At 37.2% G+C, this 13,500-nt stretch overlaps 1 protein-coding gene across 50 annotated transcripts in view; it reads left to right on the top strand.

Moving 5' to 3' along the window:
- The window catches only part of LOC105475296 (neuronal cell adhesion molecule), a 304,974-nt gene that overhangs the window by 139,396 nt on the left and 152,078 nt on the right, over positions 1 to 13,500 (top strand). For all 50 annotated transcript variants that reach the window (XR_011622036.1, XM_011730394.2, XM_071094655.1 and 47 more), the window contains one exon: positions 1,307 to 1,384. The gene's annotated coding sequence lies outside the window, so the exon portion shown is untranslated. The remainder of the gene's footprint in view (positions 1 to 1,306; positions 1,385 to 13,500) is intronic.

Consider the following 13,500-nt stretch of genomic DNA (forward strand, 5'->3'; position numbering starts at 1 on the left):
ATGCTGAGAACTATTAAAACTTAGGAATCCATCAGCATGTGGACTGAGATCCGTCATGGTAGGAAGCATGAAATATTTGTATTTTCTTTTGTTTCTTGTTTAGATTTATCCAGTGAATTGGCAGATGTGTATTAAGTGCTCAATATAAGTTTGCTGAATTGAGTTGTTATTGTAGATATATCTTAAAATTCTTATAGATGCTCTCCTACACAACTCTAGGGGGTTTTTTAAAAAGTGAAAACTGAATATTACTATAAAATTGGTTCCAATTCTAAGGAAAAATTACAAACCTCCACAATATTAATATTTTGTCCTGATAAATTATCATTGCTTCACATCCAGTGAAAATCTATTAAGTGTGGTTTTATATGTAATTAACATTTTTCGCAACTTAATGCAGGAAATATTTTATAACACATATATGGGCAAAACCAGCTGAGATTATTAAGCATCTTTTATTTTATTAACAGAATAATTTTGCAATTCATAGTTGTCCTAATATTTGAGTGCAGTCCAGAGTTCCTCAATTGACACTTGTTTCTCTTCTCTGAGGGGTTTTACAGAGGTTGATAGTATGACTTCTGTTCCCAGAAATCCAAAGTTCAAAAAGACACAAATCCTCCCTTAGAAACCTTGGGTGTCACTGAATTGGTTGTTTAAAAAATGAAACTTAATGTGCTCAGCTGTGATTGTTCTACTCCCCATTCCTCCTCTCTTTCTCTGGCTAATTCTCAGCTGGACTATTTGCAAAGGAAACATTGAGGCTGATGGGAGGAGAGTTGGAGACTGCAGAACTTGGGAGCTGTCCACTGCTGAGCCTTTGTCACAGCCCAGGTGGAACTTGCTCCTCAGATCTTGGCTGTTCCCAGCTTCTATTTATGACCCTTGTTGAAAACCTGAGGCCTTTCCAACATAACCTAAAAAGTTCCTATGCTACCAAATAAAAAAATTTAAATAATAATAATAAACCCATAGCAAAGAAGGATTTTATCCACACTGTATAGATACATTACAAAAGCCTCTTTATTCCTCTAAACTGAAAAGAGGAATCAGACGTGACTCTGTAGGCTGGAATCCTTTATTGGGATGTCCACCAGAGTTCTGGTCACTTCTCCGCTGTCACTTTTGATCGAAGCCAGCAGAGATACGTTTTGGCAAATCTAGTCATGATTTGTCTTCCTTGCAGGGCTCTCTCTTTAATTGTGTTTCCCATCAGAGAGCCAGTTGGAGTTAACATATTGACAGTCTGCTGTGATTGATGACAATCAATGTCTTGTTAACATTTCCCCCACTTTTTAACCCACAGAGCAATGCTAAGAAGACTTTTGGTTTAAAGAATTAAAAGGAAGAACAACTTCTTCAGATAAGAAGAGCTTCTTCAAAGGTAAGAGTTTGTCTTCTTAAAACATTTGAATTCATAGTTAAAGATGAGAATTATAATATTAAATAATGTGATTATGTAATATTATTGCCATACTTAATACTTTTCAATCCAGAGCGTATGATAAAAGACAGAGAGTAGAAACATAGATGCAAAAACATTAATCATACCAGTGTCAAAGAAGATAGATCAAATACATAGGGAAGAAAACCAGCCCTCGTGTCCTTTCATAGTAATAAGATTTTTGTTTAACTAAATCATGAATCATAAAGCCCAGAAAATAGAGAGCAGAGGAAAAGCACTGCTGGTAAAAATGTTTCTAAAAGGACTAAAGATTAAAAATTATAGGGAATCATTTACAAGAAAATAATTTTCTTTTTGATTCAATCATATATCAAAAGTCTCCTGAGGGTATACCATCCATTAATGATTTGTCTTGTCTCACAATGGAGTCCAAATAATAAAAATATCTCTTTTGAAAGTTTAAATGTTACTTTGAAATATGATTTCTGCTTTGTAAATTCCTTCCCCGTTTCTTATTTCCCACCCCGCTGTCCGCCCCATTCCTATTTGTGCCATTCAGCATTATCAGCTCTAGCGTGGACCCTGTTAGGCCTATGATGCCTTCTGAAAGGCCATCTATTATAGTACTGAACTTGATGAAAAAGTAATCTTACTTGGAGATCTGGAACACAGTTCAGAGAACTGTATCTCGACCAATAATAGCTTTTTTAAGGAATTATAAGAGCACGATTGTTCAGACATTCAGTTCTTTACCTTGTTGATTTCATTTAACAAATAAACTCATGGATTTTAGTTAAGGAAAGAAGATTGTATACAAGATTTTGAGATAGTGAAATCCTTTGAGCACATTGTCCCTTGTTCTTGAGAATTCTTAGGTTGATCCATTGAGATGTCCTTTTGTAATTGAGAGGAAATGATTCATGCCTCAGCTGAATTTGCTTCCATTGTGTTATATTGAAACTGACTTCATATGACTAGTTCTTACAGTGTTTCAAAATACCATCAGAAATCCTCAAATTAGTAGCCTGGAAAATAAGAATGTTGCTTTGTAAATCAAATAGCACAAATTTTGTTCTGCTTGAACAGTCCCTGAAAAGTGGAAATTAGCAGAGACTAGCAAAATTGATGTTAGGTAATTATGACCAATACCAAAGCAGCCTTAATTTTGTACAGATGGCTCTTTTAAGAGAAAGCTCCCTTTGTTGATGCAAAATGACCTGTTTTATAAAGTTTTTATGTACCCCTCTCCTCTACAAGTGTCCTTATTTCATAAAGAACACCTGCAAGGTAAAGCAATGTGATAGTAAGTACCATCCATTCTGATAGGGACGTAAATTACAGTTGTTAGAAACTAGGAGTTACTAGTAATGATATTAACTATGGTGGCTTACCAATACAATACTAGTATCAGCAGTGAGGTATGGAAAATTCTTTCGTAGATAATATATTGTCTGATATCTATGAGGTAGTAAGGCACTGAGAGTGGGAGTTTATTTGTAAAACTGGTGTTTTCTGGTGAGCAGGGGAAACAGCGGCCACTGTGAGGAAGTACATGGTGCCCTTTTAAGGTGGAAACACTGGGCTCAACAGCAGGTGCTTTCCCATTTCTTAGCCCACTCTCAGGTAGTTCTAAGGGAGTTTTTCTCTCTGGATGCATTATTTTTTCTTTCTCCCATTGTGTGAAGGGTATTTGATTGAAAATCTGTGTCTTCTAAAGCAACAAGTGAAAAGGCTGTATTCTTCTTTTCTCAATACACACTTCTTGTTGGTCTTTCTGGCTAGCCTTTTGTTAATTGGCTCAAGAGAGCTTTTAGTTGTCAGGTGCTGTGAGAGCCACTAAAATACCTCATTTTTTAGTTTCGTGAATGGTTGAATCTTGTCAAAACTAAATGCTGAGTCTTCCCAATTTGTTTCCCTGGCCTCACAAAGACCGACTGAAACTTCCCAAAATTCTAAAGCACACATACTCAGAATGTCCCTAGGCTATTCAAGTATTTGGTCTCTGACATTAGAATAAATAAGTTTTTTTCCGTAGCTACTTAGAGTTTTCAGTAGTTTTTCCCACATTCACTGGCATGCTGTGATGTTCAGAAAAATGCATGCAGCAAGAATTGTGGACTGTGGTTTGCAAACTCTCAGGTCCATCCCACATCCTTCTCTTTGGGAGGTGCCCTCTATCTGCCCTTATCCAGTGTCACACATAAAAACTGCTCACATTTGCCATTTTAACCCTAAAGTGTACATTCTCTCCCTGGGAAATCTGACTTCTACCTGGGTCGAAAACCTTGAGCTGAAATACAAGGCTGCTAGTGGTGGCATTTTGATAATCAACCAGAGTGAGGAGAGAGGCCTCTGAAATCACTTCATAAAGTGAGTTTTCCGCTGGCCACATTTGTGTAAGTTTGGTCCTGATGGTAACCATAAGGAGTGTGAGGAAGAAGAATGCCCAGGCTGCACCTTAAAGCATGTTCCTATTTGGCAAGCTGTGTATGAAAAATAACTTGACAGGGTGTTGGAGTCATTTGCTGACTGTTTTGGTTGATGACTTGAAAGTTGTTCTTTCCCTTGGACTTTACAATACCAAGTTGCTAAAGTTATGCATACATCTTAAGAGAAGGGTAGTTACATTCTGAATAGATAGTAGTAAAACTGGTAAGAGTAAAAAGACTTTTATCTTATAATTAAGTTGATTTGTAAACGTGAACCTGTATTTTATCACAAAGTCCTAATAGTTATACAGTTTTAATACTATTTATTTAATTTATTTCTTTCTTGAGACGGAGTCTCACTTGTCACCCATGTTGGAGTGCAGTGGCATGATCTCAGCTCACTGCAACCTCCACCTCCCGGATTCAAGTGATTCTCATCCCTCAGCCTCATGAGTAGCTAGAATTACAGGTGCATACTACCATGCTTGGCTAGTTTTTGTATTTTTAATGGAGACAGGGTTTCACCATGTTGCCAGGCTGGTCTCGAGCTGCTGGCCTCGAGTGATCTGTCCGCTTTGGCCTCCCAAAGTGCTGGGATTACAGGCGTGAGCCACCATGCCTGGCCAATTTTTCATACAATTTAACAGTAAAGACAGCTATCAAAATTTTGTCCTACAGGATCATTTTAAAGCCGAGAAGTTTTTTCTCATGTTACTTGATACCAGTCAAATCAAGACACACAGCACCCGTAGAAAGAATACTTGCCCCATGAAGCTAAAGGTAAAAAGCTCATGAATAAAGCTGTTACCCTGGGAAACCTAGAACTTACAAAAACCAAGACAGGGATCTAACTCCAAGTAAAAAATACTTACCTCTTTATTGTTTTATACTCGTAAAGTTTGATTCAGTATGTAGTCATCTGGAAAACTAGAACAATCTTTTCTTGTACATATTAACTTCCTCCCTCTTCACTGTGACATAGCATGAAGGCAAGACACAGATTTCAACTAAGTGACATCTCTTGAAGCATTAGCATACTTGGACAGTCCCTCTATTGTGACCGTGATGAACTTTTTCACAGAAGGACTACTTACCACTGAAATGCAGCATTCCTGGAAGCTAAATGACAGTGCAGTGAAGAACATTCTGTTCTTTCAACCCAGGCAACTCCCCAGCTTTCTGTTTCCACATGAAGTCTGAGCAATGCCCTGTGTCCTGGGGTCACATGGAAGCATATTAAATCCAATGTGCAACGTTTCTGTAGGGAGGCTAAATTATACATTTTCTGATATTTATCTGTGAGTTTTATTGGCATCCATGATTGAGATGCCTTTATTGATTAGGCATCTCATTTCTGCCCCTTGCATCCTGTCCTCATTATTCTTGTGGGACACAACCATTTTTCTCTGGACACCTTATCCCCCTTCTCACCACTCCCACCACCCTGGGCTGCTCAGTTTGATGGCTGTTTCTGAAGGCTCCAAAAGAGCAGTTGAAATGTGTTTGAAGAAAGACATCAGCATTTTCTCTTGGGAGATAGCTGGGTAAGGATAATGCCATGGTGAGACAGTGATGAAAACAGCGGCATTATGTTTTTGTGTCAGCAATAATTGGTGCTAGTAGTCAGTAGAAGGAATCCTGCAACTTTTGCGTGTTCCCACCTCTCCTCCCATTGTAGTCTAGTGGGGAGAAATATCTGGTTTGAAACTGGAAAGAAAAAGCTGCCTAAGTCACTACAGTACACGAAATGTAGAGCACTCAGCATTTGTACACCAAAGGGCTAATGCAGTGACCTTTGCAAATAGCTTCTTGCATATACTTACTGGATTTGATTTGTTTTCCTTGCTGCACTTTTGGCTTGTAGTTCTTAACTGTTTTCTAGGTTTACTAGAATCAGAGCTCATGATGAAATAAGGCTAGATTCATGACCCATAGACTTTAATTTTGAGGTTCATCGAAATGACCAGAACAGCGCCACCAAAAGGCAGGGGCCACTGCCCTGTGGCTGTTGTTCCCAGCAAGTATAACCTCTATTAAAATAATTCTCGCTCTGAGAGGAAGCTTATTCCAAATGGTAGTTATAAATGGTATCCCTTATTCATCCAGAGTTAGGATCTTTATATTTAGCATTCTTGTCACCAAAATCATCATTTATTGAACTTTAATTGTGCAACATAACCTAATGGGTGAGATACTCCAAGTATGGACAATTGGAAGTGAGACACAGCAGGAATACTGGAAGGCCTCAGGTGTTCAGGTCCACATGGTACTCTATACAAAGGTAGACATGTGTGCCTAGGTTCTGCGGGTATTTTATCATGTCTCTTCCTTCCAGCATCTGGACATTTCATCCCTGGCTGCTTTTGGAGGGAGTCGAATCCTGACAGGAGGGTTATCTAGGGAACTACCCAGGAGGAAAATGAAACCCAGTATGGAGCAGGAGGCCAGGACCAGGCCCCTGCTGGTAATGCAGTATGTTGCTGTCACAACTGACTGCATACACAAATAGATGCTTGGATTTTTTTTTTTTTTTTGCTTTGCTTTGTTTTCTTTTATTTTGCCTTTCATGACAGCATTCATTTTGTAAGGCAAAGAAAAAAATCTCTTGGATGGATTCAAGTTTTCATATCTGCAGAAGGCATTTCTACAGCTATTGTCAAACTTAGCTGGTCTGTAAAGATTCTTTGTTTCTGGTTGACTGTTGCAGAAAGCAAGTTCATAAACTACCACAAATACAGGAGAGAATGATTTCTATTGAAAGAGTTGAGTAGGATATGGTGCATGGAGCCAGTCCTGAAAAGGGTTTTGTTTCTTGCAGCATGGTGGAAATTCACATTCAGATTGCTGCTCTGTGCTCTTTAGCATGCTACAGTGAAACAATGGGCATGCCAGCCGTTGTAGCAGTGTTGATTAATGCATTCCTTGAATGTGTTGATTAATGTGTTCCTGGGATGCCTCCTTAAGCCGTCACTGCACCTGAGGTGTGTCGGATATGCCTTCTCCCCGGCTGCTGCTTCGCTCACATGAGCCGTTTTGCACATGGGTCTTTTGTGTGTGTATTTCACACCAGTGCCTTTATAAATAAAACTACAGATCTAGCAGACTTTTTACATACATATTATCATCTGACTAAAGTGTCTACATTATAATCTAATTGGGACTCTATAAACTATGATGTTCATAGGAGGAATGCTCTTCTAATAAACACAAATGCTTGGTGGCATGGCTTAGTGGCATCTCTCTGTCCTGTGCATAATCCCACCCAGGGATTTATTTTTGTTCTTTTCAAAAGTTTTGAAAAGAAATCAAGCTGAAAATACTTATGGAGCACAGTTTGCACTTCAATAATATGAGAAGAGATGTGTAAATGGATTGCCCATTAGACACTTGGTACACTTGGAGTCTCAGTTGGAAACCCACTCCTTTCAGGCCAGCCAGGGTAATTCTGTTTCCACTCTGCTTCATTCCAGGTTGTGACTTCTCCTGCTGTATTCTGAATTCTCATTAAACAACATGTTTTTTTTCATAGCGTATTTCCAGAATGACTTACCCTGATGTGGTTCTACCTAACTAATGGTTTGGAAAAGATAAGTGGGAGGTTTTTGTAATTTGTAACTTGTACTTTGAGACATAAGGATTCTACTGCTACTTTAAAAACTTTCTGACCTTTTAATTCTCAGCAAGAAGACCAAAAGGATTAGAAATCCATGTTCTAAAATGATGTGAGAGGGTCCAGGCATAAAAGAAATGGCCCAGTGGTGCTGGGGCGATGGCATTGCCTGCTGTGCCTTGAGGATCACACTATAGTATTTTAACAGGAAACCATCCGTGCTATTCAGAAAAATTACATTTAACATTGGGAAAAGCAAAGCAAACGAATTCATCTTGAATAAGAGGGAATTTTGTAACAAAATATTATCGTTTGAAGCCATTATATAAAGAAGTAGTAAAGTCTGCAATATTTATTGCTGTTAAATCTTGACATGAAATTAATGGTGAAGGATGGCATTTTGATATTTTAAGAATAAGACTTCAATGAAGATTCTTTATTCTTTTAACACGTATCAGTGACAAGACCATTCAAAGGTCTGCTTTGAGGTTCACAGAATACATAACTTCTGTTATTTCAGTAATAATAATTAACCCCAAAGTTTACTATTATTTTTAAATAGTTATTTATATCTGCTTCATAGATAGTATTTGTGGAAAATGGAAAATATTGAATTATTTCTGTTGCATTTGCATACATAAACTTCTGTTTTGGAACTTGAGGTACACAGAATATGTGTTTAAATCATTTTAATACATGTTTGATTTGGAAGCTATATTTGGAAACACTAATCTTATTTGAAATGTATTAGTCTTCAGATAGCTTTTAATTATATGATCTATTTAAAAGCAAAATGCACCAAAAAAGTATCTAAGAGGGAATATACATGTATAATTAGACATGCATTTTCTTGGTTTGCCTTGAACTCTGCAAGAATTGAAGGGGTAAACAAAGAGAAGCAGTGAGCACGATTAATCTGGTTTTCTGCAAAGCTTTTGATACTGTACTGAATAAAGCTGCTGACAGAAGCTATTAGCTTGGGGAAGGAAAGGCCATAGGAGGAACAGGTTATGAAAAAAGAGAATGGAAGGCAGAGGACAGTCCAACACGGAGAAGAAGCACAGGGGAAATGGCTTCTGCACGTTTCTATTTATTTACTTTTGTCAAAAAGCACAGAGAAGATGCAGTTAATGTAGTTTCCTAAATGACTTCGTTCCCTGGGGCCGGGGGGGGGAACAAAACTGAGAAGGAACTTGATAAATATGACTAGACAAAAGTACCATATTTAAATGATTCAGAAGACCTAGAAAATATATCTACATTCCAAGTGTCCTGTAAAATATTTCTCTATTATGTAACATTTTTCTCTTACTGAGAATCTAACTATAGATATTCTTTAATGCAACACAGTCTTCAAATCGATTTGGTTTGCAAAATAACAAGTTATTTGACTGGGATATTTTTAAAAGTATCTGAGAAACTTTCTTGCCATAGAGGAGTAGGAAAAATAAATATATTCTACCCAAACCAGAAGTCATCCCTAAGGAAAACATACCCTAAATTTTCCCCTGGGTCTTCTCATGTGCTATTGATGGTGGTTGATAACCCAGAGCAGGTTTATGGTAGATTGATAGACATTTTTATTTTCCTGAAAACAGACCTTTAGATGCTAAGAGTTTTCTTCTGTAGATTAATCTCCAAGTTCAGCAAGGAGGTAGATTTCAAATACTTACATTATAAAAGACTTCTTGACTCTGTCCAAATTATTTTCTTTCTTGTAATGTCGCTGCCTTGATCCAGTAAGTGAGCCAATATTTAGGGTATGGAAAGACCTTTGTTAGAAAGAGTACACAGTGGAAAGCCTTTCTTTTATAAAACAGATTTCCCTCAGTTATGAGTCAAATGTGGTTCCTCATAGGAAAAATGTTCAGTCACCATTGACTGAGTGGTAGGAACATTGTTTATAGTTGATCTTAGAACCTCAACATTTTATTGATAATAAATCACAGTTTATTCTGAAGTCATTTGGGTCTCATTGATACAAATAAAATACTAATTTGTGGAACCTACATGTAATGCCTGTCTTATGGCCATCTTTATTAATAAACATTATCTATTGCTTGTTATAAATAGAGAACTGTGAGAGGTGATAAAAATACAAAAGGAGCCAGATATGGCTCTTGCTCTTCAGGGAATCACACTCATTCAGATGTATATGTATAAATTGACTGCTCATATACACACATATGTACATCAAAAAAGAAAAGCATGGAGTAGCATTATTGAGGTATAAATTTGTTATAGAGGCCAAAAGTGCTCTAGGAATTCAAAAGAATGGTGACCACTAGGTAGTGGGAGACTAACCAAGGTTTGTGATTAGTTTGGACTTTAACTGATCATTAAGGAAGAATGATTCTAAAAGTAGTTTAGAAAAATTAAAAAGAGTAGAAATTACAGTGGGGAAAATCACAATGTCTTAAGCAGGGAGGGAGATAAGCATGGTATTTGAATGGTAAAAGAGAAAACAAGTAAACCAGTTTAAAGCAGCAAGTAGACCTAAGAAATGATTGAAAGTAATTTTGGAGAGGTGTTCTTTTCTTCCCTGCTTTCTTCATGAATGAATAATCATTTATACGTTCATTCATAAGTGAGCTACTGTGCGTCAGACATTCCTAAACAGTAGCAAGTAAACTATACATGAAGTGTATACAGCACAGTAATTGCAATATGGTATAATTAGTACAAAAACATGAAAATATACATATATATTATGTACATGTCTATGTGTTATGTACATATACATGTAAAGGTATAATAGTGATATAAAGGTAAATGTAGCAACTCTGCATGATGGCATCAGGAAAATCCTTGAGAAAGAACGTGAAACATGGGTGGACATCCCCCAGGCAGACATGGAGAAGGACATTCCAGGCTCTGGGAGAGCAGAGGTCGAGTAGATCGTATGTAAAGCCATGTAGTAGATACACTCCAAGTGCCTTGGTAGGTGATTGAAGGTGGAGAAGTTGGAGGTGCTGTGAAGACAGGTTGGAGAGGTCATCTGTGGCCAGGAATTTGGGATAGATTATGGGATTCCACTTAAGGATTTTGAGTACAAGAGTCACGTGATCAGATCTGAGTTCAGAACAGACAGCCCAGCAGCTATATGTAGGTATGTAAGATAGATTGGAGTACTGGTGAAATCAGAAGCTGGAAACCAGTAGGAGGCTAGAGATGATAAGAAACAATAGAGCCTGGGCCACTGTCCTAGCAGAGGGGCTTAAGAGGAGACAGTTCACAGTATATTTGCCAACTGAGAATGAAGAATGAGAAAGAGCAAGGCCTGATCTCTGCCATTAGAGACTGGACATATGGTGGTGATACTGACCAGAATAGAAAATGTAGCAGAACAGCCAGCCACGGTGGCTCATGCCTGTAATCCAAGCACTTTGGTAGGCTGAGGCGGGCACATCACTTGAGGTCAGGAGTTCGAGACCAGCCTGGCCAACATAGCAAAACCCCATCTCTACTAGAAACACAAAAATTACCTGGGTGTAGTGGCACGCGTCTGTAATCCCAGCTACTTGGGAGGCTGAGGCACAAGAATTGCTTGAACCCAGAAGGTGGAGGTTGCAGTGAGCCGAGATGGTGCCACTGCACTCCAGCCTGGGTTACAGAGCGATACTCTGTCTCAAAAAATAAAATAAAATAAAATAAATAAAATGCAACAGAAGGGCTGCTTTTAAGAGAAGACAGAGAGGACTGTGATGAATCTGTTGTTTAAAATATGTCTAATTGTGAATGCACTATACTGAGTTTGAATTATATTCAGTTATGAATTCATTAAGTTCTTGAGTGAGAAGTGATATATGCCCAGTGTTGTTTTGAGAAGGTTAATTTGGCATCTATATTTTAGGAAAATGTGGTGAAAGGACATAGAAGATGAGAAAGCAGTTAGGAAATTATTGCTTTGCTAGATATATTTGTACTGAGATCCCAAAACTAGAGGTGAGGCCGTGGGAATGGTAGGCAGAGATGCTGGGAGTCAAGCAGGTTGCCCCTTGAGGAGGACAGTAGCTCCTTGCCTTCTGTCACTTTGTTTAAATTTACCCAGAACTTTAGTTCCTTCATTCTGTGAATACAATCTTAGTTGAGACATATTTGTTCTCAGTTGGACATCTTAATTGGAACTCAGAAAACAGGGTTGGCAGCGGTGATAACTGGTCATCCCAGTTTGTCCTGAGATTTAGTGTAGTTTTTTGAAGAAGGGGAGTGGTTTCTCAGGGACTCCATGCAAGCAGAATTCATGCCATCAGTCATCTCCAAGAGAACTAGCTGTAGAAACCAAAAGGTCAAAAACTCATATTAACTGAGGGACCTAGAATGTACACAATTCAGACTGAAATGATTTTCTCAAAGAGTGATCTGAATGAAGAAAATTTTGCCAAGAGCAAAAGTGAAGGAAAATAGTACAGAGCATTCCCAAGGGTCACTGGAAACATTTTTTGAAGCCATAACATGGAACAATATGTCATTATTACTAAGCAGACAATTTTAAGTGAAATACAAGGGGAAAGAGCTGCATTGTTTCTGTTGTTGATATTTTTGTGGGTTTTTTTTTTTTTTGTAATTTGGTCACTATTTAGAAAGGGTGATCAGTTAGACACAGGCCAAATGTTTAAGGTGGTATTTCTGTGAAACATTTTCATCTTAATAATTATTTCATATTTATTATGATGAAAGGCATTTAACCCTAGAGTATGTACAAACCTGAGTTGCAAGTCTCAGAAACAGTGTCCTAAAGTGATGTATTGGCCTCAGAGGAAATTCGTATGTACTTATACACAAATTCACCATAATTAATGCACCAAATCATACTTTTAAATGCCCAAATAATTTATATTCATAAATTTTTCATTTTGAGCCCCTAGATATTTTTTAATCAAAACCCATACCACTATCCATTCATCTGCTATTCAATCAAATGGAAAAGAGCCATATGTTTTTCAAAAATAGGAAAATTATCTAATTTCCCTTCTACTTCTGATGTCCATAGGATAAGCAAAAGAAAAAAAATCTGAGACACCTGAGTTGGCACTTTAAAAATTTATCCCAGAAACATGAGATGGGATGGCCAGAGGTCATGCAGTTGGTGTCATGGGGGCACCCTGCCTGTTTTCTTCTGTAGCTCATACCAGTCACGCCTTGTTGGTGCTAATGACTTCCCAGGTGCCTGGTAGCAATTCTTCATTAGTTGCTGTTGTCCTAGAAATCATTAGTGATCTGTGTAGGTCTGGAACCAATTTTCTGGAAAACCATTTAATACATACTTTAATTTCTGTAAATGTTGTCTGTGGAAAAGAACATTTCCACATTTTGCTTGCCATTGTTCTGAATCTGACTGGCATATAACACACTTTGGCATTTGTAATGAAATTACGTTAATCGTCTGTCCTTAACTATCTTCCTGGTAAAAGGAATGGGAAATCTTTGTTCAGATATACAATAACACTATTTTAAAATTGTTCAAATTATATAGAATTCTTTGCAGATTATGTTAGAGAGTTCATTACAATTTAAATTCATTTTATTATCAAAATTATTCTTTGTTTTTTGGTATTACATAGTGGTCCTCCTTATAATGGAGTGTTTTACTTCTATTTATAGAATATAGGAATATTGTATAGTTTGCTGTTTTATTTTTTTAAAGAGTTATTTTTAACAAAACTTTGATTCAATGAAATTTAATTCTATTTCCTGAACAAAATGTAAAGTAAAATGTAATTTTTTAAAAAGCTTTCTGTTATTGAGTTGATAGTATTATATTTTAATCAAAAATTTGAATTTAAAAATAATCTTTTCTAAGATTGAGTTTCTCTTAACTCATAAAATATTTTACTGCCCCCAAATGAGCACCATAATTTTAATGTCACAATAAATTAGAAAAAAAATGGAGAAATTCCAGGTTGCAAAGCCAGATCAGATACAAATTTTGCCTGATGCCTTTATTATTACCTTACATTTCCTCCTAGCCTATGTGCCTCAACAGGATAGACATGTGACATTTTTCTTTGGAAATTTGACTTATTCTTTTCAATGGTGTCCCTAGTTTAGCACAA

Source organism: Macaca nemestrina, chromosome 4, assembly GCF_043159975.1.
Source record: "Macaca nemestrina isolate mMacNem1 chromosome 4, mMacNem.hap1, whole genome shotgun sequence".
Lineage (NCBI taxonomy): Eukaryota > Metazoa > Chordata > Mammalia > Primates > Cercopithecidae > Macaca > Macaca nemestrina.